This window comes from Heliangelus exortis, chromosome 5 (assembly GCF_036169615.1).
Source record: "Heliangelus exortis chromosome 5, bHelExo1.hap1, whole genome shotgun sequence".
Taxonomy (NCBI): Eukaryota; Metazoa; Chordata; class Aves; order Apodiformes; family Trochilidae; genus Heliangelus; species Heliangelus exortis.
Window position 1 is genome coordinate 33,171,417 of NC_092426.1, and position 23,137 is coordinate 33,194,553.

Below are 23,137 nucleotides of genomic sequence, written 5' to 3' on the forward strand. Positions count from 1 at the left end.
GCTGTAAAAGGCAAAAGCAAAGCTGAAAGTTGGAGCCGTAGCTGATAGCTCTGTAAAAACAGAAGCTCTGCAGATGAAAGCTGAAATACACTGACAGTTTGGGCTTCCCTTGTAAAATTTAACTTTTGCTTCTGTGAGGAAGTCTTTGAGCATCATAGGGATAATATTCTTCAAAAACTGCCAACTGATTTAGGAGCTACTGGTGTTAAGGCAATTTCTCACAGGCTGTAGTTATTTTTGATGCAAATTTTTCTATTGTTCTTTGGTTTGGTTTGCTGAATGTTTATTTAGGTTACAGATCTCTCAGCATATATTTGTGTTTTATTTGAGAAAAAAAAAACCCAAACATTCCCTCAGGTGCCCTCCCACCTGAGACAGAGTGATGCTGGGCATGAGTAAAAATTGGGAGAATGGGCTGGAGAGCAGCCCTGCAGAAAGGCTCTGGGGGTGCTGGTTGGCAGCAGGCTCAGCGTGAGCCAGCCCTGTGCCCTGGCAGCCACAAGGGCAACTCCTGGGGTGCATCAAACACAACATCAACAGCCTGTCAAAAGCAGCAGTTCTGGTCCCCACAATATAAGATGGGTGTGAAGGTATGTGAATGCATCCAGAGGAGGGTAACAAAGCTGCTGGAAGGACTGGAAGGCTGTGGGGAAGCTGACTGGGGTTGTCTGGCTTGGAGAAAAGGAGACTGAGGGGTGACCTTGTGGCTCTCCATAGCTTCCTGAGGAGGGGATGTGGAGAGGGAGGTCCTGAACTCTTGTCCTTGGTATCCAATAACAGGATGCATGGGAATGGTTCAGAGCTGTGCCAGGGAAGGTTTTGACTGGACATTTGGAAACACTTTTTTACTGAGAGGGCAGTCAAACACTTGGGTTGATGTCCAAGCCTGTGTTTAAGAGGCATTTGGACAATGCCCTTAAAAACATGCTTTAACTTTTGGTCAGCCCTGAATTGGTCAGGCAGTTGGAGTAGATGATGGTTCTTTCCATCTGAAATGGTCTGTTTGGTTCCAGTCAAATCTATATGGTTGATACTTGAGCAACTTTGAACATGGCATAAGGTGGATGAAAAATGTCCACGAGTAGCATGGGGTTCTTTGTGAATGAATGACTACCTCTGTGTCTTTTTTTTTTTTTTTTGCTGGAGCTTGCAGATGCATCTGCAGTGGTGCTAATGGGTGAAAGAACTGTTAAAGCTTAAGTTACCCTTTCACTTGCTCTTTAAATGTTGCTACTCATGCCTGTTTAATACAGAAAAAACATGGCACCTTTGAAACTTTAATAATAAAATTCTTTATTATGCCAGAGACACTTCTCATGGAACTTAAACTGACTCATTCCATGGGATGTGAAGCTTTCATACCTTTTTCTGAGATATGTTGCTGCTTTTTTTTTTTTTTTTTTTTTTTTAGAGAATTGTTGTTTTGGTTTTTTTTTCCATAATCTGTAGCTTTAATCACTACAGTGACTCACTTGGCTATTTTCCCATTTAAGTCCTAGTGCTCTTTTGTAACATGTCTTTCATATTTAATAAGTTGTAACAATATTTTTCTGGTCAGCATCTCTGGTCTCAAGCATTTGGGTTATCCCATTGTCTGAGTTAGATTTGTGACTGACCTATTTGCCTTTCTCATGCTTATTATTTCCTTCCTGAAAGACTGATTAACTTATATAGACAACATTATGCTGAATTCTTGTTTGCTTTCAACAAAAATGGATATTTAGCTCTGTGCTGACCAGTATTCAGTGGGGATTTTTTGATATATTTAGTAGCAACAGCTATTTTACTGTGAGAGAATAGCACTGGTTTGTGTCTGGGAGCTATGCCATGCCTGTTTTTATCTATAAATTACCTTTTGAATGTCACTCAGAGGACAGAGAGCTGGTGATTAGAAAATGCGTGGGGAGGGGATTGTGCCTATTAAGCTGAAGAATTAAAAAAGTGCATACATGACATTCTGTACAGGGAATACATATACCAAAAGGATAGAGTTTGTATTTCTGTAAAATCATGTGAAACCATCTAGAGATGTCAAAAGGCTATAATGCTTCATTTAGTTCCACTTTTCTCCTTTTCTAACCCAGTCCCAAAATGGTGCTGCAAACCAAAATATCAGTCAGACATTTATACAGATCATAATGGAATTCTACCTAACTTTGTAGCCATTTTGGAACTGTCAACAAAATATATGTTTCAGAAGTGAAACAAAATGGTTGCAGTTGAAAGGTTAGAACCAGCCAGACTCAGTGCATTTGGGTGGAAGTAAAATGCATGCTTAGGTGGGTAGGTCCCTACATGCTGTGGAAAAAATACCAAAAGGGATAGCTGCAGATTTCTTAAGGTAATTGAATGCTCTGTTTTTTGACACCATAGCCTGGTTAGAGTTTTCAAAACGGTTCAGGTCAGATGCCAATCTTTTAAGGCAGTGAGATATTGCAAGTTAAACACCTCAGCTACAGCTTAGGACAGTTTCATTCTCCAGTCATCTACAGCCTTGTGTTGCTGAGTAGAGCGACGTGTGTAAGCTCAAAGAAGTCTGTACCAGAAAGGTTGGGAACTTAGGCTGGGTCTATCAAGTACAGAATCCAGTCTTCTGACAACCCATTAGAAACAAATGGATACTGGAGTTCTCATACAGCCCTCCAACTCCAGACTGAAGTTCACAGTCAATGGATGCTGTGTTTCTTTGAACATTTTGTCATCTAGGCGGTTTCTTCTTTTGAAGGCTTATGTATATTTCATGGTAGATTAGCTGAAAAGCAGGAGCAGCCTGTCTGACCTGAAAGAACACATCTTGTGGCATTGGGATTTTAATGAATATGTTGCAGAACATTCTCCAGCTGTTGCCCTCGAGAGGAGAATTAGCAGGGTCTGTTAAAAAGGAAGAATTATTTTCTAAACCACCAAACTATGTGCTCTGATACCAAGCAGATAAGTAAACAGCTTATGTGTGAAGCTTAGCAGAAACAATATGACAGATTTGCAAATGGAAGGTGAAAAATTCCTCAGATTTGTTTAGATCTAATGTGACAGGAGAGATCTTGTGGCGCAGACAGAAACAGTTTCTTATGACTTTCTTGAAATCTGTTGTGATTTCTCTGCAGCTTTGGGTATGGTGATCAAGTCAGTCAATACAAGAATTGGCAATATTTTTGTCTGCTCATTGGGTACTGCAGCTCTTCTGTAGCTAAAGTGCTTGATGCTCAATCGAAGGAATTGTCCATGTAGTCTTGTCAACATCCTTCAGCCTCTTTTTTCATCTTGCTGCATATTGTCTGTTATGTTCATTTATTGCCTTTCATATTTGATTAGACTGTAAACATCATTGTGGGCGACTCCTTATTTATACAGATGTTTAGATAACCACATAAAGTAATCTTATTCCTTGTCAAGTCCTTTTACTCATGTAATGTAGATATTGCATTCTGCTTTTTCAGATCACCAAAGTTTCAGTACAGTTTTCAATTTTGTCTGGTCATAGACTGAGGCCTCCAAAACTGTTCTTTGATCGCATCATGTGTAACTTGGGAGTGAAAGGGCCTGCAAAAGTCAAAAGGTCAGTCAGGAAACCAGTTCCTAAAAGATAATTCTTTGTTATCCCCTGGCAAGATGGTGCTGCTGTTTGTTCTCTGGAAGTACATAGAAGCCTGAAGGTTGGAATATTCTTGTATTTGAAATGAATAAGTACTCAGCTCAAAAGAAAATACAGTTTAAGTAGTCAAGATAGGCAAGGTGGAAAAATATCTGAGCCCCATGTACCATGTAACAGCCTATTACTAAAGCAACTGCTTCTGCTATTAAAAGGCCTTGTCACATTGGAGTTTTTACCAGGATATAGCTGATGTTGCTGCTCTTATTGAAGATGACATCTGAGCTGTCTGTTTGTGTAGCTTAATTCTTTGGTCCAGCATTGATTCAGTTCAAAAGATAATTGAAATACTTATGTGTGGGTGAGTGGCTATTGATAGCTAACAGAGATTATTTGGTGTTGGCCTAGGCCATTTTTTTAAGACAATAGAGCCTAAATTTCCAAAGGTGTCAGAGATTGGTGGTGGGCTGGAGTGATCTCTACACAGTGCTGTGAGGAGTTAGACTAGAACTAAGGACTATTACAGTCTTCTGTGTAGAACCAGCCTGTCAGATGCTCTTCTGTAGAAAACGTGTGTGTGAGCATCGGGCTTGATGGTACAGGATGATCCATGGATTGGTTTAAAAGCAGAGATGAGCTTAGCAAATGTTTGAAGCCGGAATACGAAGGAGCAAGCTGGGATACAGAGCAACACTGGAGTAGTTTTTCAGGCAATTAACTTAGGAAAAGGGATTCTTGAGTCCAGTTTGACAGAAGCAGGAAGAAAAAACTGCAGTAGGGAGAAATAGATGCAGATACCTCTCTGCCTAAAGTAGTCTTTTTCCTACCTTATGTATTCCATCTCTCATTGCTGTTTTAAAACATCAAAGAAGCCCATAGATAATTACTGTTTGATGGCTTTTTCCTCCCAGTAATGACAAGCTGACACAGTATCCTACAGACGGCAGTGATTTTTCTTTTGGTGCAAACAAATCATAGTAATTAAAAGGAAAAACTCTTTTAAATAAAACAACGAACCAACCAAAAAACAAACAAAAAACCCCCACCTGCTTTAAGCTGCAATTTGTAAAATAACTAGTGGAGAATTTCAGTCAATGCAATGTTTTCCATTTCACTGGCTTTCTTAACATAATTTTTAAATGCAAGAGACTCCGTTATCACAGGAGCTGAAATTAGAATTTTGAGTGCTTGGGAAAGCAGATGTGATAGTTGCTTTGTGAATTTTCTATAAAGCTTTATTAAATCTTGAAAAATTATGAGAGCAGTGGATATATAATCAAGGAGGAGCAGCTTAAGCTTTCTGAATGTTGCTTAGCATAATCTGCAGTAATACTTCCCTTGTGGGAGAGAAACCTGATACATACCACTTTCCTCCCCAGGTGAGGAGAAAGGTGTTTTTCTCACGTAGCAGTCAGGTTTGTTCACGTTGCAAAGATTGCACAATGTCAACACAACTTTTTGCCACACTTGCAGAAGTTTGAGGAGGGAAACTATGGCAGTTTCACTAGAAATCTTTGGTCATCTTTTTACTTTAAAGCTCTCAGGACAGTGTAGCTCTCAGGACAGTGTACAGCAGTGGATAATGGCGTATGGTGAGCCAAATACCAAAAAAACTTAATAGAAGTAGATTGGATTTCTACATGGTTGGGGCAGTGGTCCAGCAATGCTTTGTTGAAATGGTACAGAGCAGCAGAGTCCCCCTGGCTGCTGCTCCTTTACATAGTTCATGAATCTCTCTACTTGCTTGTTTTTCTGAGGAGCTGATTTAGAAGGGGCTCTAGCTTTCCTATTTTTTTTTTTTTTTTTTTTTTTTTGAAAGTATTATCTCAAAGATATTATCTCATCCTGTGAAACATTGTAGCTTTCCTCATTCACTGAATTTCCCTTCAACTTGTTTCTACAAGATCCTGATGGCATGGGTAGACCATTGCTGCATGTTTGTCTGGAACAACACAAGAAATCAGAGAATCACAGAATCATCCAGGTTGGAAAGGACCTCTCATCAAATCTAACCCTTAATCCACTGACACTGGTTCCCAGACCATGGCACTGAGTGCCACATCAATCTCTTTTTAAAAACCTCCAGGGATGGAGAATCCACCACTTCCCAGGGCAGCCCATTCCAATCTCTGATTACCATCTCTGTAAAGAATTTTCTCCTAATATCCAACCTAAACCTTCCATGAAAGAGCTTAAGTCCATGCCCTCTTGTCTTACTGGTAGCTACTTGGGAGAAGAGACTGACCCCCCCCTGGCTCCAGCCTCCTTTCAGGGAATTGTAGAGTGATGAGGTCTCCCCTGAGCCTCCTCTTCTCCAGCCTGAACACCCCCAGCTCCCTCAGCCCTTCCTCACAGGACTTGTGCTGGATCCCTTCACAGCCTCCTTGCTCTTCTCTGGACCTGCTCCAGCACCTCTATCTCCTTCCTGAGCTGAGGGGCCCAGAACTGGACACAGGACTCGAGGTGTGGCCTCACCAGGGCTGAGTACAGGGGCAGAATCACTTCCTTGGACCTGCTGGCCATGCTGTTCCTGATCCAGGCCAGGATGCCATTGGCCTTCTTGGCCACCTGGGCACACTGCTGGCTCATGTTCAGCTTCCTGTCAATCCAGACTCCCAGGTCCCTTTCTGCCTGGCTGCTCTCAGCCACTCTGTGCCCAGCCTGGAGCTCCCCATGGGGTTGCTGTGGCCAAAGTGCAGGACCCGGCACTTGGCCTTGTTGAACCTCATCCCGTTGGAATCAGCCCAACTCTCCAGTCTGTCCAGGTCCCTCTGCAGAGCCCTCCTGCCTTCCAGCTGATCCACACTCCCCCCAACTTAGTGTTGTCTGTGAATTTGCTAATGGTGGACTCAATCCCCTCATCTAAATCCTCAGTGAAGATATTAAACAGAACTGGGCCCAGCACTGATCCCTGGGGTCACCACTGGTGAGCGTCTGCCAATTGGATCAGCACCGTTCAGCACCACTCTCTGGTGGCCTCCAGCAGTTCCTAACCCAGCACAGAGTGCTCCTGTCTGAGCCCTGGGCTGACAGCTTTTCCAGGAGAATGCTATGGGAGACGGTGTCAAAGGCCTTGCTGAAGTCCAGGTAGACTCCATCCACAGCCTTCCCCTCATCCACCAGGCGGGTCACCCGATCATAAAAGGAGATCAGGTTGGTCAGACAGGACCTGCCCTTCCTAACCCCATGCTGGCTGGGTCTGATCCCCTGTCCATCCTGTGTGATTGCCCCCAGGATGATCTGCTCCATAACCCTGCCAGGCACTGAGGTCAGGCTGACAGGCCTGGAGTTTCCTGTGTCCTTCACAAACCTCCAACCATGTGGGACCTCCCCAGTGAGCCAGGACTGTTGGTAAATGATGGAGAGGGGCTTGAAGAGCTCTTCCCCAGCTCCCTCATCCCCCTGGGGTGGATCCCATCTGTCCCATAGACTTGTGAGGATCCAAGTGGCTCAGCAGGTTGCAAACTGTTCCCTCCAGGATTACAAGGGAGCAACTCAGCTTCCTGTTTCTCTCTACAAGCCCCAGAAGCAGCTGTCCTCAGAACAACCTGTCTTACTGTTGAAAACTGAGGTAAAGAAAGTGTTAAATAACTCAGCCTTTTCCTCATCTTTAGTAACTATGTTTCCCCCCTGTGTCCAACAAAGAATGGAGGTTTTCCCTCCCCCTCCTTTTGCCATTGATGTATCTGTAGAAAGACTTTTTGTTATCCTTAATGGAAGTGGCAAGATTGAGTTCCAATCCTTTCTTGGTCTCTCTAATTTTCTTTCTACATGACCTAACTATATTACTAAACTCTTCCTGAGTTACCCTCCGTGTTGCTTGTTATTATCACCAAGTTGGCAAACAGATTGCATAAATAGCCTGTGGACCATCCATCAGGAAGTCATCTGGGTTGGCTTAAATGGCTGATACCTGCCAGTTTACACTGAAGCAAATTCAGAGCACTTACATCACCTGATCTGTTAAATGAGCTGTAGAGGTGTAACAGCCACTGACAGAGGTTAAACTGCTTTCCTTTTCCCAAAAGATAGGATTTGTACTTGTCCGAATCTCACACTGCCCTGTGCTTCTTCAGCTATTTCTGACTTGTGAGCAGAGTGTAGAATAGCACAGGAAAAACAAACTCTGCTGTCATTCCTTTCTCTATATCCTGTTGGAGTAGGCCCATCATACAAAGGGAAAGATTTTTCCCCCTGTTGTTGGACAACTTGTATAATAAAATAGCATTGAAACAGTTCCCAGATAGGAGTTTATCCCAAGTATTGAAAACCATTTTGTATTTTTAATCAGTATTCTGTATTTTTTTCAGTATTCTGTATTTTTAATAGTATTCTTATGGATCATTAGTATTTTTAAAGGCATAGTTTATTTGTTTTGTGTATCTGGAAGAAGTATTACTGCTTTTGCAGCTGATGTTAAACTGTGATATACCCTGGGGAGAATTTGGGTACAAACCAAAGATTCATGGGATTTTGTAAGAAGAGACAGAGATGACCTCAGCTTGTTGCTCAGGACAAGTGTTACTGTGCCAGGTAGTGTCAGTGACTGCTGTTCACAGAGCTGCTGTTGTATTTGGTTGGAGTATTCATACAATGTCTTCTATCTTACTTAGCAGACTGATTTGATATTCTGACAACCCGTAGGGAAATAAGGATTTTTTTATTATTATTGCTACTTGTTTTGTACTTTGATACATTGTATGGTGTAATTTTTCTCAAATTACAGATGAGTCTATATAAAATCACAGAATAATTTGGGTTGGAAGAGACCTCTAAAGGTCATCTAGTCCAACCCCCTGCAGTAATCAGGGACATTCTCAAATAGATGAGGTTTCTCAGAGCCTCGTCAAACCTCACCTTGAATATCTCCAGGGATGAGGCCTCAACCACCTCCCTGGGCAACCTGTTCTGTTTTTCCACCACCTTCATGGTAAAGAATTTTTTCTATTCTAAATCTACTCTTCTGTAATTTAAAACCATTCCTCCTTTTTCTATTATACAGGCCCTTGCAAACAGTTCCTCTCCATCCTTCCTGTAGCCCCTTCACATACTGGAAGGTTGCTGTTAGGTCTCCCTGGAGCCTTCTTTTCTCCAGGCTGAACAACCCCAACTCCCTCAGCCTGTCTTCATAGGAGAGGTGTTCCAGCTTCCTGATCATTTTCATAGCCCTTTGCTGGACCCACTTCATCATGTATATTTTGGTAGCAAGCTTTTTTTCCTGTGACTATTTGTTCAGAAGTGTAACAAATAGTTTTGCATTGCAAAATTAAAATAAAATCGCATTTAAAGAATTCCAAATATTTTTCACACTTGTATGCTTAACAGTGGCCTAGGAATAGTAATAGCTTATTCACATCCCTCCCACCCCCCCTTTTTTTTATTTTTTTTTTTTTTTTTTGTTGTTGTTGTTGTTGCTGTTGGGGTTTTTTTGTTTGTTTATTGGTGGTTTTTTTTTGGTTGGTTTGGTTTGGTTTTTTGTTTTCTTGCCAGCTGTTCTTTTATCCTTTCTCATGCTGAAAGGATAGTCAACTGGTGATGATTAGCTTGCAAAACTTCTTTCACTTGGTATCAAGAAGAAAAGATGTAATGGAAAGCAGAGTGGTCATTTCTTAGGTGGAAAAAAATCTTTTAGAGCTTATGATAGAAGGAAATTACAGAAATTAAGGAATTTTGAGCACTCGGTCTTAATTTCGTGGTATCTTAGAAATATGCTTCTTTCAGTATCTTGAAGAAACACATAGATTAAATGATACTGTTACAGGCAGCACAGACCATTCACATGAGACCTGCTTCAGAGTTATTCCAAGAACGTTTCTTAATCCTCCCTCTTTAGTTCTTCTTTAAAATGTTCTCCTTTCACATTTAGATTGCTGTGTTTTGTAGCAGTGGTCTTGAAAGGCTCCCATTCTATAATTTTTTTAGTTTTTCCTTGGGGTGTTAAGTTTGTCTCTACCTTCATGTATTACGTGCTCATGTCTGTCAAGGCTTCACCCTTTCCACTCTCCATTTTGTGGTCCTGTGGTATCTTCTTTGAATTTAACTGCTGTGTCAAGCCTCTCAGTTTTTATGTCTGTCATGTGCTATTTTATCTTGAATCTGAAATTGTCCTGGACCTTGTACCGTAACTCAGACTCAGTTCAGTGTTGAAATCCTTGGGAATCTTGACCTGGCTCCTTCCCAGCATTGCAGCTGTGCTCATGTGGCATCTCCCAGAGACCTGCATGACTCTGAAAAACCAAATAGCTATGAAAGAGTGAACCAGGGCTGTGGATCTGCTCTAACCCCCTGCTCTTCAATGGGATTTTGCTCTTGGTTGTCTTTAGCCACGCCTTCCCATATGAGATTCAACATGTATTTCATTCCTAGAGGGGTTTACTCCCAACCATAAGGATCATGCTAAAATAAAAACCAGTTCAGACCCATACTTACAGTTATGCATTGCTCCTGAAAAGGCCCATGTAGTTTCCAGTTTGACTGCACCAGTGCAATGACTTGTGCTTCAGAAAGTGATTCGCAAGCATTTTGTTTGTCAAGGAACCTTCAAAAAGTGTTTTCTTTGTTTCTTTCATTTCAAGATTCAGGGAAAAATTGACAGAATAAATAATCACCTACTGGACATGTCTAGGCTTCATGTTCTCTTTCCAGAAGCCTTCCCTTGGGAGTATTATATTATATTATAGTTTTGTCCCTTAATAGCAGAACATTATAGCAGTTTTTCTCTGTCAACTGATATGGTTGTTTATACTATGGAGAACATGTACATGACAGATTTTTAAAAAAATTTTAAGCCCTAACTGTAGCTGAGTGTGTGATCCTAGCTCTTATTTTATATTTGGGATTCAGTTGCTATTTTGTAGTTTGCTCTCCTACTTCCATGCATGTCCACTTTAGAAGATGTACTTAAACGTAGACATTTAATGTGCATATATCAGTAATTCACATTTTGCTAGGATCATTATTAATCCACTTTTTTCTCCTCTTATTTTACTTAATCCTATTTTATTTATTAGTATTTTATTAGACCCGTTTCTGCTTTGTTTAGTATAATTCACCACAAAGTTTGTATGGCTCCAAGTCTAAGGTTTATGAATTCTGGTACGATTTTTTTCCTAAGGTCTTGATCAAGGTCTTGATCAATGTATGGGAAAAAACAGCCAGAGGTTGAACCTTGAAGTATTGTAAATAAAGGATGGAGTAAGAAGTTGCACACAGCTATGTTCTCTTCACTTTTTACCCAGAGTGTTGCGTGCTGTTCCTGTGTTCAGCTCCAGAGGCACTTAAGCATGCATGTGTTTTCAGATCAGTGGCCATGAAAAGCATGGTAGAAATGAAATTGCTATTCTTACTTTCATTCCCTGTATAATTAATTTCTCTTCAGGGAAGTAAAGCAAGATATAGTTTGACCTCAACAGAACTAAAGCACAGGAACATATGTCCCACTGGTCAGCATTACCCCAAACACAAATATTTCAAGGTTGGAGCAGAGCAAATGAACTGTGTGTCATTCTGTCCACCTCTGCTTGAGAGCAAGCCATGTGTTTATTGAAGGAAATGGTTCTGCTGAACTAGTCCTGATGCTGTTCCAAGCCAGTTGGTGATTACCTTTTCCACAGGGATTGAAATGAATGTGCTATATTTTAAAATAGGCTTTTTAACTGCTGCTGCTCTTCAGAATTTCTGTCTGCCAGTTGTTTGTTCAGCTGGACTTCACAGCTTCTGCCTTAACTGTGCAGAGAGGCACTAGCTCAGCTTTAGTTTGGCTTAGCTTCCCTTCCTCTTTTTCCACGTATATTAGTGGGATTATTTTCTTTCTGGTCTTCAGAACTGTAGTGTACAATGAAGGATAGTTAAATACTAAGCTTAAGTATAAAATGAATTGACATTTATCCTTTAGGTCTGTGAAAGAAATAATGCGCTGATTTCTTGTGACCTCGGATGTTCTGAATTTCTGACAATTCAGTCCAATCCTCAAAAAAAAGTTTTTTGGCTGGAGCCAACTAATATGTAATCTGGAGAGGAGAGGAGGAGAGAGAAAGGGAGGAGAAGATAAAAAAGGTGAAGTCACATTTCATGAATGTTACTTCATCTACAAGGCTGAAATCACAGTTTGGGTCAGAAATCTGATTAAAAAATTGAGTTTTCTCAGACTGTGGGTGAAATGGGGATCTAAGATTTCACCTTCAAGTGAAAAGGCTTGGACTTTTGAGAGCTGTAAGGTTCAAATTTGAAATCAGAAACACACCTTAAGTATTGGAAAACTAACTCATACATTTAGGTACATGTGTATCTTAGTTAATTATCAGTCAATGTAACAAGATAGTAATAAGCAATACTAACATTCACTCTGTGTTCCAGAGTGCTTGATCTGTGCTGAGGTGAAGACATGCAATTTTTTTAAAGAATTGTAGGCTGTTCTTATACTCCATGGAGGAAAAATATCTGGTGTACACAGTGACAAGTGAACTCCTGTCAGTTGTTTAATTGAAGTGGTCTCTGGGTACTCAAGATTATTTTCCTTATTTTTCTGATAGATTGATCATTGTTATTTCTAAGGGAATGGAAAACTTTTGTGGAAAATTTTTGTTAGGCAATAGAATATTTCTTTTCTCCTGTGTCATGAATTTATTCTGCTGTGTCCTTGTTGAAGCTTAGACATAAATACTGTTTTCATTTTCATAACATAGGCAGCTCAACAGACCTCTGGCTGGGCGTATAAAACAAAGTTTAAATGGTATGAAGTGGTTGTTTTTCAGGGAGGTATTTTTGGTTTGAGTGTCCTGGTAAGCTGAGGCATCAAAACTGGTAATGAATAATGCTGTAGGTGGGACTTGAGGTATTCTTGCTTCCTGCCACTCTCACCTGGTTTCAAGCAAAAGGTAGGATTCTTCAGTAACTGTATGTAGTGAGTACATCATGAAGAATGTCTGAAATACACACAATCTAGTTCTAGTTCCAGTTTAAAATAAATTTGTAACCCTCTAAATACCCAGTAAATACCTGGTGTAGACAAAGTAAAACAGATACAATGTGAATTGCTGCTTGCTGAACGTATAGCTAATACAACTAGCTGATAAAAATTCTGATTAAAGAAATGTTTTGATGTACGTTTCTTGTCATCATATGGTCCTGGGTACTGTGTTTCTGAATGAAATAATGAATGAGAATCTCATTGCTGCTGGATTCTCAGCAAATGATCATGGTCATGCTTGATTTGTGCTTCTGAAAAATATACATATTTATCAAAGTACATAAGTTGATAGTGTTAGGAACAACGGAAGAGTAGGAATTCCTTCATTTTATAATGTATACATTAGATACCTTAGAGATTTGCTTTCTTGGGTAGTGCTGCATTTCAGGGGTGAATCAGAGTTGATGAATCTTATGTATTGAAGTGTGAAAAAAGTGACTCATAATATGTTTTATGGATCATGCAGTAGTTTCTGGTTTCTTTGTGTGATGTGGTAGGATCTCAGGGTCCTAAGCATTAGGACCTGAATATTGGTATATTGTTACATTCCAGCATTTTCCCCTGTATAATTAAAAGCTAGCACAACGTATCTTAGACACAAAGCTAAAAATAGTTATAAAGTTAATAAATTATATTAAAAGTAATGGTAATGTTTTCTGTGCATACTCAGCTTGGTTTCTTTAATCCTCCTCATAAATACACCCACACCTTCATGTTTCTCTGTCATTTTTTGCCAGAAAATTTTCGCTTTCTTGACATATAAAAGTGACTGAATTAGCATCACAATTCACTGTATGAGTAAGCTTCCTGAATGTGTGACTGGCTATGGGGTATCATCAGTGCTCAAGAGTTACTCACTGTTTTGCTAAATTGCATCCTTTTCAGCTTCTAGAATGAATTGTTCAAAAAGCCTTGGAACTTAGTTTCCCTCTGTACATAGTTTGAATTTGCCTCATCTTGTGATTTACATGTTATTCTGCACCCCTGCTTTATGTATAAACTGATTCTTTTCTGCTCTTTCCAGTGCATCAAGTCTGAGCTCTGCATGAGCAGGAAGAGGCTGGCCTGGGAGCCAGCTGCCTTGGTCTTGCAAGATTTTTAGATCACTGGCCAGCAGAATTGTCTCAAAAGCTTTGTGTGTCTTTTTAAAAAATGTGCCAAGGAGCAATACCAGTGTGATCTGGCAGAGAGAATAGATTCCAGGGAGTGTGGCAAAGCATCAATACTAATACATTCAATAGTAGTGCATATGATAAAGTACATAGTTTGGAAATTATTGACCTTTCTGCAGGCAGAGCAGCACTGTGTAAGCCTATGGGATGTCTAACATCAAATATTCCCTGGAAAGTTTATAAGATTTTGGAATAAGCTGTGGTCAAATAGCCCTAGAATTTAGCATAAGCAGTGAAACCACTTTTGTTCCTGCCAGAAGTTCATGGAAGTCTTTGTGCACAGTGATAGACAGTTTTCATTTGTCTCCTACACACTGGCTTATAAAAGGGTGTATGTTTAAACATCAGTACTATTTCCTTCAGCATCACAAAGATAAGTTTACTGGAAATCTGTGGCCACAGATAACTTTCATCATCCCTGATGGCTGCAGTGCAGAACTCTGTGAGCAGTGAAATAGGAACCTGGAGTGTACCTTTGTGTAGGGTGGTTTATGATCTTTAGTTCACACAGGGGCATCTGCCCTGCAGTGTTCAAGTGAATTTAGTTTGAGCAGCACAAAGAAGTGCAGCTGTAGAACTGGCCAGAAGCTAATGGATGCCTGACACCTCTAAGCCTTCTGTTTTATGTAGGCAAAGCAGTTCTTACCCTTAGTAATTAAAGTAATGGAGGTGAAAAAAAAGGTCTGGCTGCCTAAGATTTGTAACAAATGTCTTTCTGAACTCTTAGGGTACAATTAACACAAGTCTGGTGGACCTTGAGAACATAATTCCAAATGGTAGCTCTTAAGTGTATTTTTCTTTTATCTGATGTGCTAACTGGCAAAACTGGAACCATTTACAGTTTCCACATTCTTAGTATTTTGGTTGGAGTGAGCATACTTACTTTAGGAATGAAGTACTGCTCTACCTAAGTTTCTGGAGACACAGTTACGTGGAAGAGTAGAAAATTAAGATTATAGCAATTTTTAGTAGTAAAGACTGAACTTATTTTTTTAAAAAAACCCCAACAAATCCCTACTTGATTTTATAAGTTCTGTTAAGAACAAGTGATGTGCAGCTAGAGCAGTAGTTTCAGTGTATTTCACTCTTCATGCACTTTAAAAGCTTTTTTTTTAATAGAGTATAAAAAAAGAACAAAACCAAAATCATTTAAGTATTAATCTTGTTACAGATGCAGAAAGATTCTAAGAGTTATGATGCTAGCATTTAGAAGATACATATTGCAACATAAGTGCTTTGATATTTAGGTGTTAAGCTCTCCCCTGACTATTTGGTACTATTGCAGTTCCTGTGAAGTACCATTCTAGGAGAGAGGAATTCATCTGCTCCAAAGACATTAATTTGGTAGTGCACGCAATTTTAGATGTTTCCTTTTGTAAAAAGTTGGTCTATGGATGCATATAATGTTCCTCTCTCTGTGTAGTATTCTTCTCCATGTTATCCTCCAGCAAGGCCCTGGATTGGAAGCAGAGCCTGTGGTTGGGATTTGTCAGTAAGTTTTGATTGATTCTGTAGCACAAACTGGAGTCTGCACTGTCTTGGCATCCTGCTCCCTTTCTCCACACAACTGGTTTGCATTCTTTCAGTTCTGCTGGAGATTTTTACAGGTTCATGTCTGTGAGTCAGGATCTATGCCATTCTTACTGTGTTCCTCTAAACTTCTGAGAGATGCAGTTACAGCTCTTGCTGACAGATGATGATCTGGCTGTAACAGTATCACTTGCTGGCTCTTAGCAATGTTCAGAGACTGTCACTGCATTCTGTCCTTGCAGGCAGATGCTGCAATAGTCTCCAATATAGGTACAGGACCTGTGGCTTAGCTGCTCTTTTGGCTGAGTTGAGCAGAATTAGTACAGAGTTATCTTACAAGCAATGAATGTGTTGCCAGTAAAAGAATTCATTCTGGCTAGAAAATTGTGATATACATTAATGTGTGAAACAGTTGTTGGCAAAATTCTTTAACCCATCTATGTCTGTTGCAAGTAATTTTGCTTTTTTTTCCCCCTCTGACTCCACAGAGAACACAGTATAGGTTTTTGAAATTTTATTTGCCCTTTCATGTTGCTAGTTGTAGTAGGCTTCTTTCTACCAGCAAAGAACTCAGTAAAGAAAGTTATTTCAATTTTTTGACATATCAGTCCTCTCTGTACTAATGTTCTTGACGTATAGATCCAAGCTGACTGATTTAAATTTCTTTCCCCATTGATGACAAAGTAATAATCTCTTGATTTATCTTGTAAGAAAGTTCTCTCCTTTTTGGTACTTAACAAGAACTGGAAGTAGCCCTATACAAAGTAGTGTCAGGAACTGGTATATGTCATATTACAAACATGTTCACACTTCTTATCTAACAGTCTCTTTTTCTTCACACCAGGAATTACCTGCCCTAATAGTGTCATAACATGGTATTCATAAAAATGTGATATCTAGGATTAGTAAAGAAAAAAGGAAAGTTAGTTTTTTCTTCTGTGTATTGAGTGTGAACCCTTCCTCTTTTTCATGGTCTTCAGTCTCCTATCATGATGTTTTGTATCTTGAGTCTCAGGTTCAAATAAATCAACTTGGATACTACTGGTTGGTTGTACAACAGGCTTGCGTGTGTGTTGGATTTATGTGGCAAGGTCTTGGTAGCTAGGGTTGGGCTGTGGGGATAACTTCTCAAGTAGAAACCAGGAGTTGCCCATGTGTCAGATAATTAATAGGATAGTAGCATACATGGAATTTGAAATCCAAAATACTTCACTTTGCTGTCAGTCAATACACTTTGCCAAATCGTACCAGTGCCAAATGCATGGGTGTCATTTATACACTTTAATGCTGTCCACATCCAGGGTAACATCTACCACTACTACAGTGTTGTAGTTTTCCCTCAGTATTCAGGGTGTAGTTCATGCTTTATTTCCTACAAACAGCATGACACCTCCCGTGAAGATTGTTGGTGTCTTCACAGGATTTTACTTGACTATAAGATCTGTATGTTTCACAAACTGTTGGCTTTTCGTGGTCTCTCAATGGAAATAGAATCTTTTCATCAGCTTCTTAGAAAAAGAAATGAATGAGAGATGTGTAAGAGAGGCAAGGCATACTATTTTTGGAATAATTGTGCACTGTGTTTTGAAATACCTTTGACCTATTTGATTTGGTGTGGGGTGTGTTGCACTTGTAATGAAGTGAACGGTGGGATCTCAGAGTCAAGCAGTTACTTGAATGATGATCAGTGATTAGCAGATACTCAGTTGGGTCCAGACAACATTCAAGAATAGGTTTGAGGAACAAAACCAGTAATTTCTCATGGATAGGAGCTAAGTCAGAAATTCTAGTTAAATTCTTCTTGGTTTTTTGTTGTACTCAGCTGGTCTGCAGGTGTAGAGGATTTTGGCCAAGGAGTACAGTCATTACTAAAACTCCTGGGCACACATTTCTGTTGGAATGCAGCTGATGTCACAGAAAAACAGGACCTCTATGGTAACCCCTAACAACCAGAAGTAGAGCAAACAGTAAATGTTACCTCCACCAAGGTACTAGATTTTAAAGACACTTGTTAGGATTGTGCCTGTGTGCCAAGAAATATAAACTTTTACTGATTTAAGTACAGTTTTCCTAAAAGCGCAAGCCTACTGCTGGGGTTTAGCCATGATTTTGATATGCCTAATAAAACCAGAAATAGTTCTGTTTAAATCTTCAAATACCCAGAATTTACTGTACTTTCCACCACCTAATAGTTTTATGGTCTTTCATATTAGAAATCAGTGATGGTATGTTAGTTACATGGGAAACAGCACTTGCAGTTTCATGACTGCAAAACAGTTTCTTTCCAAGGTATGTTTTCCCTCTAATTAAATGAGTGAACTGATTTTTTTCCTTGTAGGGTTGTGCAAAAATGTAAAAATGCACGGGTTTTTTTTTTATTATTGGGTTTTTTTGTTGGTTTGTTTTTGAGAAGTCCATTCTCAGCTTCAGTCTGTGCATACTGTTTTGCTTTCATAGGGTTCCTTATGACTTCCAAGACAATTTAGAGGTTTTTCATTAAGGAGTCATTCCTATATGTTATTTGTATGATTTCTTTTTTTTTTTCTCCTTTGTTGATAGAAATACAGATACCACACCTGTGCAAGCCCCACCACTTCAGCCTTGCAATATCAAGCTTTACTTTAATTTTTAAGGTGACAATAACATGGGGAGAAGGTTGAACAGCCTAATATACAGTGACAAAATGTCTTTTTGATAGCACCAACAGAACTCTTAATACACTTTATGACTGAGTTGACAACCAGGTAGTGTATATGTTTGGTATTCTTTGGGTTAAATCTTGAGACAGTTATCATAACTTTTTCCTCCTAAAGGAGACATATCTATCTATAACACTGTTTTAATTTGAAGATACCCCTGCTAGGGTAGAATAAGTGCATTTTGCTGGTGTCTCCTTAAGCTTTCGTTGGGCTTAGATGAGGACCTAAAACAAATTCCTGCATGGTTAACAGTGTGTTATAGGACAAGCTTTGACTGCATGCTTAAAAAACTTGATTTTTTCCTAGACTTGACATGCCCTAAGATAACTGTGATTTGAATTTTAGAAGCAATAGTAGTAGGTTAAAACGGGAAAAAAAAGCTGAAACATTCACAGCTATTGCACATAGGGCTTGAATGTGTCTATGGAATATTTGGAGGATTGAGAGTTTTCTTCTGTGCATCCCTGGGACTTTCTTCATTTCCACTCAGGTGTACAGCTCTTTTAAGAGCAGTAGCACTGAGGTGTTTTATTGTGTCCACTGCTATCTTAAGCTGAATCACAAAACTGATCATAATGTTTACAAGCATTTAGCCAGCAAAATCATGGGAGTTGATCAGTGGTCTGTCATGAAATGAAAATACTACTGATATAGTGATCCTTTACACCCTTCAGTCTACCCACCATGTTGAAAGAAAATGTTCTACATTCCACTGCAGAGCTGTGGGCCTTCTCTTTTTGTTAGAATTAAAATATTTCTTTCCAGTTGTGACTAATTAAAGTATCTATTTCTAGTTGTTGTGACTTACAAGAACCTGAATAAAGTAGTTCTGTAAGCTCTGGAGTTCTTCGTCACTACCATGTGTTCCCGTATCTTCAAAGTTAGAAGAACATCGTTGCTCAGATCCCCCACTTGGAATTTAAATTTTTGAAAATTAGAAAATACTGACACTTACGGGCAGGGAAAAAGAGTCTGGGATTTTCTGAGTATTGTATCTTTACCATTTTTGCTTGCTTCCATGTTAAAGACTGTGTTCATCTGTAAAGTATTGAAATGTGTCACCAATACCTATAAAACTTATATAAGCCCCTAAAGCTATTGATTTAGAGACATAGGAGTTATACCAAAGGCACTTAACAGTTGAAAGGTTTGAAAATGCCTGCAAACGAGCAGCAGTCACAGCAGTGCTAGTGAAAAGAATTGCCTCAACTCTCCTGACCAGCTCTTGCCAAAGCTTCTAAACAACTTTTTTCATTCAGCAAAATTTGTTCAGCCAAATTTAGAGTGGAGAAGGGGAGAAGTTGGTTGGGTGTTCTGGGGTTATTTCTGTTGCGGCAGAGTTTCCCCAAATTGTTTTTTTCTGACCAGGGAGTGACTCCTTTGGAATGTCTCCAGTCTGTGCTCCTAATGGAAAGGACATGCATTTTGAAAGTTACTGAAAAGAGATGCATAGACAGATCTAGAAGGATCGTCAACTCCAGTACAATTCCCTCATCACCATCACAAAAAATACTGACAAAATATCTATTTTCCCTGCTAAAAGTATGGATCCTCCCCATCTCTTTCTCCACCCCTAACCAAACAAAGCTGAGTTGGCTTTAAAATACAATTTTAAGGACTTAAATTCATTTGCTGCGCAGAACTGGATTATGAGAGAAGCCTTGTGAGAGTATTGCACATATGTATTTTTTCATTTCCTCCTCATTCTACCCAATTTGTAAAATTTGTTTTTTTCCTTTTGTAAGGAGCTGGGGGATCACTGGTGATGAAGAATGGGAGGTTTTTTTCAGGTATGCAGTATCAAGAGGCAAAATAAACTGGAGTGAGCCAGAAGTTTGAGCAGTTTATACTTTCCTTTATTTTTGTCTCCCTTAATATAGCATATTCCTTAAAGATAATAAATTGCAGTGGGTTTTGGAAACTGATCTGTCTTCAATGGTGAGAAAAACTATCAGTTATATTAAAAATTAGTTCAGTTGCTTCCTGTAGATCTAGTGTTTTCTCAAAATAGGGAGCTTCTCTAATTATCATAATGCCCAGAGCAGTATTCTGTGCTTTATGGAAAATTAACCACTTTATCCCTGAAATAATACATTAAAACAAACAAAGCCTGCTGTTTACACACCTGTGGAATTTTCTTTATTTAAGCAATTTATGGAGGTTCATAGAAGAAAATTCCCAAAATAAGATATTTAAAAGCTCTACTAAACTGGTCTGTGGAAGGATGATACAGCACTTTCTGTGACTGCTAGACACAGTCTAAGTAATATATATTTATAGAGAGTAAGCTAACATTTGCTCTTCATCAAAAAAACTGTTTGACATACAAGTATTGTAAGAGAAAACTGTAGGGCATGTAACCTCACAAGCAGTTGATGTGTAGTGGATAAATGGTGCCTAAATGGAGGACACAGCTGATATTACCTCTTGCAGTGGTGATACTGACTTTATCAGTAGTTGACTGATCTGAATACTCTTCGCACACTATATAGTTTATGCACAGAAGTGGGAATGTGCTCCATATCTTAGTATGAAATTGTCAATTCATGAGATTCTGAAAAAGTTCCAAATTTCAAACACGACAAGGGTCAGCAATCATATGGTTCTGTCAGTTTAGGCTGAGTACACCTTTGGATGTATGTTTCACAGTCGAGATTGCATCCTGAGAAGAAGCTTAAGGTGACAGTAGTATTTTTAAGACTAGGTATCTGGTATGGTAGTTAAATTGTTTACAGATCTGTTAAGTACCTTCCAGCCAGTGTAATTTCATTACTGGTAAACACTGACCAATGGTGCTATGTTAATTTGCCAGAACTATGGTTGTTTCCCTGTGAACAATAAATAAAATATTACACACCTTTGGATTTCCTTGCCCAGGGCCAGATAAAATATATCGGACACCTAATGTATTTGTCTTTATAAATCAGATGAAGTAAACAAAACTGGTAGATCAGCTTCATAAAGGTTAGGTGTTACCTTTTGGCATTTAGATTAATACTGGAAAAACTGGATGAGTTATATGTCATGTTAAATTATTTCTGTAAGGTAAATATTTTATTTGTTGGTTTCAGATGCTTCTCAAGTTCTTCCAGCAGCTTAGACTGAAGCTTTCTGTTGACTTTTTGGAGTAAAACAATTATTTAAAACTTACCACCAGCATTTAGGGAGAGAGTGTATTTATGTAAGATGTCAGGTTTTAAAATGCAGGTGAAAATTCTGATCTTGCTCTTTGGCGTTTAGTGACCACCTCTGTGTGAAAATGTTTTGAGGCTGCTATTGCAGTCATCAGCTTTTGCCAGGACTGCGTGGAATATACATAGGAAATAGCTTGTGTATGTCAGGTATATAAACTGTAGCAACAAATGAAAAATGACTGGTTGCACTGAAATTGTTTTGGGTCACAAAAATTCTACAGTGAATGTTGTGGAGATAATGCATATCTTAGATCAGGATGTCTGTGTTGGCCTGCCAGCCACATAAGGAAAAGCAATCGGTGGTTTTCAGGGTGGGTCTTCCTCAAGTCAAAAGCCAAAGCAGGTTTCATAAACATGGGGATGCCAGTGATGTGTAATGAAGAGAAATGGCACTGTGTCTTCATTTCCACTGATGATAGTTCCAAATTCCTGAACAGTGCGTGACTTCTGCTAAGATTGTCATTATTAGTGTTGCTTTAGAATAGTGAAACATCAAAGTGAGTATCTGTAACTGAAGTAAGAATTTGCATGTTACCCTGTTCATCACAGAATCACAGAATGTGTGGCACTAGAAGGGGTCTTTAAAGGTAATCTAATCCAATCCCCCTGCAGTGAGCAGGGAATCTGTAATGAGATCACGTGTGCCAGAGCCCCATTAAGCCTGACCTTGAATGTCTCCAGGGGTGGGGCCTCCACCAACTCTCTGGGCAACCTGTTCCAGTGTTTCTCCACCCTTATAGTGAAGAACTTCTTCCTAATGTCTAATCTAAATATACCCTGCTCTAGTTTAAGACCATTGCCCTTGTCCTATCACTACATGCTCTTATAAACAGTCTGTCCCCAGCTTTCTTGTAGGACCTCTCTTCAGGTCCTAGATGGCTTCTGTAAGGTCTCCCTGAAGCCTTCTCCTCTGCAGACTGAACAACCCTGTTTTTGTAGGAGAGGTTCTCCAGCCCTGTGATCATCTTTTTGGCCCTCCTCTGGACCTGACTGAACAGCTCTGTGTCCTTCTTGTGTTGGGGGCTCCAGACCTGGACACAGTACTCCAGGTGAGGTCTCACCAGAGCAGAGGAGCAGAATCACCTCTCTCAGTTTGCTGGCCATGCTTCTTCTGATGCAGCCCAGGATATGATTGGCTCTCTGGGTTTTGAGTGTATTGTTGGCTGATGTCCACCAGTAGCCCCAAGTCACAGAATCACAGAATCAGCAGGGTTGGAAAGGACCTCTGAGGTCATCAACTCCAACCATTGATCCACTGCCACCATGGTTACCAGTCCATGGTACTGAGTAGCACATCCAGTCTCTTCTTAAAAACCTCCAGGGATGGAGAATCCACCACCTCCCTGGGCAGCCCATTCCAATGCCTGATCACCCTCTCTGTAAAGTCCCTTTCCATAGGGCTGCTCTCTATTACATTATCCCCCAGTATGTACTGGTAACAAGGATTGCCACTACCCAGATGCAGGACCTGGCACTTGGCCATGTTGAACCTCATGAGGTTCACATGAGCCCACTCTTCCAGTTGTCCAGATCCCTCTGGATGACATCCTTTCCTGCTGGCATGTTGACCACACAAGTCAGCTTGGTGTCATCTGCAAACTTGCTGAGGGTGCCCTTGATCCCACTGTCTATATCACTGATGAAGATATTAAACAATACTGGTACCACTATGGAACCCTGAGGGATACCATTTGTCACCCATCGCTATCTGGGCATCAAGCCCTCTGGATGCAACCATCCAGCCAGTTCCTTATCCACTGAACAGTCCACCCATCAAATCTGTATCTTTCCAACTTAGAATATTGTTGGGTGGGACAACCATAAGAATGTTGTTATTCATTCTCTCAAGCTAGTTGTGAGAGAACTTCATATAGAATAGAATATAGGTATGTATAGAAAGCTTTCTGGCCAAAGGATTCTTTTTTTTTTCAGGTTAAAACAAGCCTTATATACGTCATCTGTTTTAAGTAAGGCTCTGCATGTTA

The 23,137-nt window shown here is 39.8% G+C and overlaps 1 protein-coding gene and 1 long non-coding RNA gene across 6 annotated transcripts in view; both read left to right on the plus strand.

The window, feature by feature from the left end:
* The window catches only part of RAD51B (RAD51 paralog B), a 387,602-nt gene that overhangs the window by 100,992 nt on the left and 263,473 nt on the right, over positions 1-23,137 (plus strand). The window lies entirely within an intron of this gene.
* Positions 16,273-19,933, plus strand: LOC139796714 (uncharacterized). Its single transcript, XR_011726116.1, has 3 exons — positions 16,273-17,247; positions 17,893-18,003; positions 19,704-19,933. It is a non-coding gene; the product is annotated as an uncharacterized lncRNA (long non-coding RNA).